Here is a 6,000-nt window from a genome sequence, read left to right on the forward strand (position 1 = left end):
TCATCGTCTAAGATCCTGAAATCGATATCATCTCGAGATAGATGCCTCCATATAAAATTATGGAGCGGGGTCGTTGTAACAACTATCTTCACCTGTTTTTTGAAATAATATGCAGGTATATCTCAAAATATGACCCACTTTTTCTTCCATACACCGAATGCTCGCTCGATAACACTGCGTAATAACAAGTGTCTTTTGTTGAAGAACTCATTCATCCCTCTAATCACTTGGTGTTGCGCTTAAACTCAATGAGGTAATATCTCAAGTCGGGAAATTGCTTCAAAAAACCCCGTTGTAGTGGATATCTCGAATCAACAAGATAATACTTCCTTGAATAACGATAACATTACTAGATTAGCTCAAATGAAAATATAATAGTGATAGATTAGTTAAGTGCACACCCTTGCGGAGGCATCGGGAATTTGTATTCGGGTTGTTGGGTTGCAAATTTAAATATTATGTTGTCGAGTGCACTCTCTTCCCAACCAGTCATCACGAATGTAAAACACATGTTTGAAACCACATACTGCTAATATGTTCTATGTAGCAGCTCCACACCTACTGATATAGACAATCATTTCTTCATTCTCCACGTGTGCATCAACATACGTTCTATCAATTGCTCCCATACAGTCCTTATTATAAAAAAAAGTCATATTTTAAGTTATTTATAAATTTTCTTTTATTAATTGAACAACGAATAGAGAGAGATCAATACCTTAAAAAAAGTCAAGTGATCCCTAAGAATATCCCGAGGTGTTTGAGCAAAAGATGGGTCCAATTGTTTAACAAAATCCGTAACCATTTTAACCAAAGAGTTAACCCCGACATGGAAATGTCTGATGATCGCTTTCGTAGAGTATTGGAAATGCTCATATATTGCACGAATGGACTCATTATGTGACATATTGAAGAGCGTGATAGCTACGACTTCTCGGGAAGTAAATCACGAAGATCCATGCAAATCATAGTTGGATTGCAATTCATCTAATAAATTGCAGAAAAATAGCTTTTGACATTCAGAACATTCTGTGAATTCGGCTTGAATGAGCTTTCATTAGTTCACTATCCCATTTGTCACCCATAGATGACAATGAGACTCAAGTTGTCTTACAAATGTGTCTCTGGTAATACTCATGAATCAGACAAACTGTGTTAGTAATGACTGTCGCTTGTTCAATTATCTCTATAATCTCCTCCTTATTTGGTGGCTCCATTTGTTTGAAAAAATAATGTTAAGCTCATTTCAAAAGAACATGTTATTCTCAATGCAGGTAAATACTTAAATTGCGCACAATGAAAATATTTTAACTAAGGAAATCCACAAATAATCAAACTTCAGAAATAGTAAACACAAGTCATAGTTTACAATGGAAATGTCAAATACTACAAATAGTCACTCTACTATAGTAACAACAAGTAAGAAAAAAAGATGTGCATGACATCAAACTAGTCTGACTCTCAAAATAATAACAACAATGGAAATGTCAAATACTACAAATAGTCACTCTATTATAGTAACAACAACTAAGAAAAAAAGATGTGCATGACATCTAACTAGTCTGACTCTCAAAATAATAACGGAGGTAAAAAATCCTCTGTTCAAGGAGCAATGTGAAGAGAGTCTCCCGCTTGTTTCGATCCTCAGAAGTTTCACGGCAAATAAATAGAGGAGCATGTCCTCAAAAAAATTCTGGAATTGAGTCGAGTAGCTTGACAATATATGTCATTGTTGGGTATGCATGGGGAACAGTGTGGGCACTTGAAGTATTGCTAGTGCAGTTTGTCACCAGCTATGATATCTGCTGGGATAAATGAGCTACCTCAACTTTACTTTTTTTTTCCCTTTTTGTGACGAGGGTGCAGATCGCTTGGAGTTACCAGACTCCCCTTGCTCTCTTTTTTTCTGGTTGTTCCTCGTAGACCTCATTAGGATGAGCACATTTACGCTCATCCAAATTAGGGGTGGGCTCTTCTGTTGTAGCTTAGATGTTGACCTTTGCTGCTACAACATCAAGGAACATAGTATCTGGCTTCTCCTCCAGCTCATGGTCAATACTAGCAAGTCTAAATTTCCTTGCATTCGGTAAAATTTAAAATTAATAAACTTGTCTTCTAAGATGCAAAATTTTAAAGTAAGAAATGTAGAATGTAAGATGTTCCATTTACTGAAATCTTCTATTGCCACCACTTCTCAAGTGCACAAACTGTTTTTCTAACAGGGTCTTATCCAAAATCAGTGCCCCCACTCTTTAGCTCCTTCCACAACTTCCAATCCTTCTTAAGTTGATCTTATTTGTTTTGCAGCTAAGTTTTATCGTACAGTCTACCAGCTCTTTCTTGAAAGAGTTTCGATATATTTTGTCAACCTTTCTTATAGAAATGTGTGGTTGGCCTATTATCATTTTCTCATAATACACAAAAAATTATCTTCATCTCCCTATCCCAAATAACGGATATTCCACATTCTTTTAGTTTACCCATTTGATATCCATGTAAGAAAAAGAAATGTATCAATATAATTTAACATGTAAAACAACAATACATGAACCTAAAATAAGAATATGACAAAAAAATAAATAAAGGCAGTGCTCGAAGTCAATTCATGGATATCAAAAATAGCTCCATCCAAGATCACCAGTTGTGTTATCATAAAGACCAGATAATATCTGTATCAAATTAGCATAACATTTTTTTTTCATATTCACAATGGGTAATCGATTGAGTTGTTTTTTTTTTCATATTTGCTCTACTAAACATTTCACAAGAAATGTGAAATGTGCCCACCAAATCGTATTTTGAAAGCATCACTGTGAATGAAAACCAAATAACCAACGAATCCACAAAAAATCTTAAATAATAAGATCATATAAATCTCGAGAATCATTTCCGATAAGTCAACAACATCAACTCCACCTCAACATATCTCTCTTTACATAGATATATAAGCACTAGTTTTTAGTTTGTCTAATAAATTTTGTTGCCCGAATTGCTTGCTTTTGCATTCTCCTCAGTGTAGAGTAACATTTTGGTGGATGAATGTTGAGCACTGTTTACATTTTTTAAGTTGTTCTCTCCTGAGACTTTTATAAAAAGAATTGCATATGTTTTGTTGCACATTTAAAGTTTACATAATAGATAAGTGGTGATCGGTTGAGCCCTTTGATAGTTATTTTCATCATCCATTTAATATGCTATCCGACATATATCCTCAGTGAATGCATATGCATGAAAATACACATAAAACTCTAAAAGAAACAAATTAAGAATGTTGAAATGTACTTCATTCCATAGTGTCTACTAATTGATCAGTGCCCAAAATTTAAATGCTGGAATGTATTTCATCCTATACCTTCCATAATAATTTTTGGATGCTGCTAACTTATATATAACGTAAACTTCGAATGTGTAACAAAGCATGTGCAATTCTAAGTATAAAAGTCTCAGCGGAATAAAATTGAAAAAGGAAACAAAAAAAAACAGACCCACCCCCCCCCCCCCCCCCCCCCAAGTGTTACTTTACATTGAGGAGGCAAAACCAAACAATTCGACCCGCAAAAATTTGTCAGACAAACTGAAAACCAGTACTCATATATCTATCTGAAGAAAATAAACCAACAAAGAAACTGAAAAATAAACAGATGACTATTGCTCATATATATTTCATCCAATTGTTTCTACTGATTGATCAGAATAGGTAAGGATGTTGCTAACTTATCTATCATGCAAACTTCAGATGTGCAACAAAACTTATGCAATTCTATTTATAAATAATTCAGCAGAAGAAAACTAAAAGAAGGAAGAAGTAGTGCTCAATATTCTCCCCCCCAAAATATTACTCCAAACTAATGAAACAAGAGTAAGCAACAAGAGCAAGCAATTCAACCAACAAAATTTGTAAAACAAATTGAAAACCAGTGCTCAAATATTTATTTAATGAAAATAAACCAATCAAATAAACTGAAATAAACAAATGAGTATTACTCATATATATTTCATTCACATTACTTCTACTGATTGATCAAAACATGTAAGGATGCTACTAACTTATCTATCATGCAAATTTGAATGTACAACAAAGCATATTCAATTCTATTTATAAATATCTCCGCAAAAGAAAACTAAGAAAATGAAGCACTGCTTAACAGTCTCCCTCCAAAAAGTTACTACACACTGAGGAGGCAAGAGAAAACAATTCAACCAACAAAATTTATCAAACAACTGAAAACAAGTGCTCATATATATATCTAAAGAAAATAAACCAACCAAAAAATTAAAATAAACAAATGAGCATTACTAATATATACTTCATCCCATTGCTTCTACCAATTGATCAAAACAAGAATATTACTAACTTATCTATCATGCAAACTTTAAATGTGTAACAAAACATGTGCAATTATATTTATAAAAATCTCAGCGAAGAAAACAAAAAAAAGGAAGCAGTGCTCAACATTCTACATCCCAAAATATTACTCCATACTAAAGAGGCCAGAAACCAACAAAATTCAGATTGAAAACCATTGCTCATATATCTATCTAAAGAAAATAAACCAACAAAAAATGAAATAAAAAGATGAACATTATTCATATAAATTTCATCTCATTATTTTTAGTGATTGATCAGAACAAATAAGATGCAACTAACATATCTATCACGGAAATTTCAAATATGCAGCAAAGCATATGCAATTTTATTTATAAAAGTCTCAGTAGAAAAAAAAAATAGTGCTTAACATCCACCCTCCCCAACCCCCCCCCCAAAAAAAAAAAAAAAAAAAAGACTCCACATGAGATATTTAAAATAGTAAATCTTTAAAAAAACAAATGAACAAAGCTCTTATATATTTCATTATGTAGCTTCTATTAGTTGATCATGATTGATATAGATTTTGTTAGCTTATCTATCATGCAAACTTACAACATTGCATGAAAGCATATGCAATTTTATCTGTAAAATTCTTGCATATACTAAAAAATAACTTCTTAAAGAAACAGATGAAAAAACTCAAATATATCTAATTTCATATATTCTAGTAGTTTATCAGGATAGTTATAAATTTTGCTAGCTTCAAATTTGAAATAACGCATATGAAATCCCATTTATAAATCTATTTCATAAATTAAAAAAAAGGGAAGCAGTGCTCAACATTCTCCCCCCAAAATATTAATCAACTCTGTATAGGAGGCAAGTGAAAGCAAATCGACCAACAAATATGAGTGTAAGCATTTGGAGAAAAAGTCTACAAAGAATTCTTAAAGAAATAGATGTACAATGCTTATATATATTCCATTCCATAGCTTTTACTGTTTGATCATAATTAGTATAGATTCTGCTAACTAATCTATCTTGCAAACTTTAACACTGTATCAAAGCATGTGCACTATGAGAAGAAAAAACAAATAGGTGCTAAAAAATCAGCCCACAAAATGTTCATCTACACATGCACGGGAAAGAGCAAGCTATTTGACCATCAAACAGCAATAGATATATATGCAGATCAAGAACGCAAAAATTTTCACAGAAGAAACAAGAAACACTGATGTAGGCAGCAAACGAACCGTAAAAATAAAAAAAACACAAAGGAGAAAACTTCACTGAAAAACTGCCTTAGCGAGGGAGGGGAGTGGAACCAAGTTTCTGCCTTAACGATACGGGTGACAAAGGAGGGCAGTGATGAGGGCATATGCGAGAATAGAGAGTGGGATTACCAGAAATCCGAAGAAGCAGCGACGTCAAAGGCATCTCACAACGGAGCTCCAGCCGCAAAATGTCCTCTCCCCCTTCTATTTCGGCGTTCAACTAGATGCAGTCCCCAACCAGCTCTGGTTCCACAATGTAAAAACTGTCAAAACGAGTCCCAAATGGGCCCTAATTTTGTAAATGAGGGATTTATTTATCTATATATATATGTACTTGTCGGTCAACTTTTTTTTTCGATTGATTAGATTTATTTGAAAAATAGGATATATGAAAATAATTTTTTAGATTTAATTTAA

The sequence above is a fragment of the Phalaenopsis equestris genome, unplaced genomic scaffold, assembly GCF_001263595.1.
Source record: "Phalaenopsis equestris unplaced genomic scaffold, ASM126359v1 Scaffold000480, whole genome shotgun sequence".
NCBI classification, from domain to species: Eukaryota; Viridiplantae; Streptophyta; class Magnoliopsida; order Asparagales; family Orchidaceae; genus Phalaenopsis; species Phalaenopsis equestris.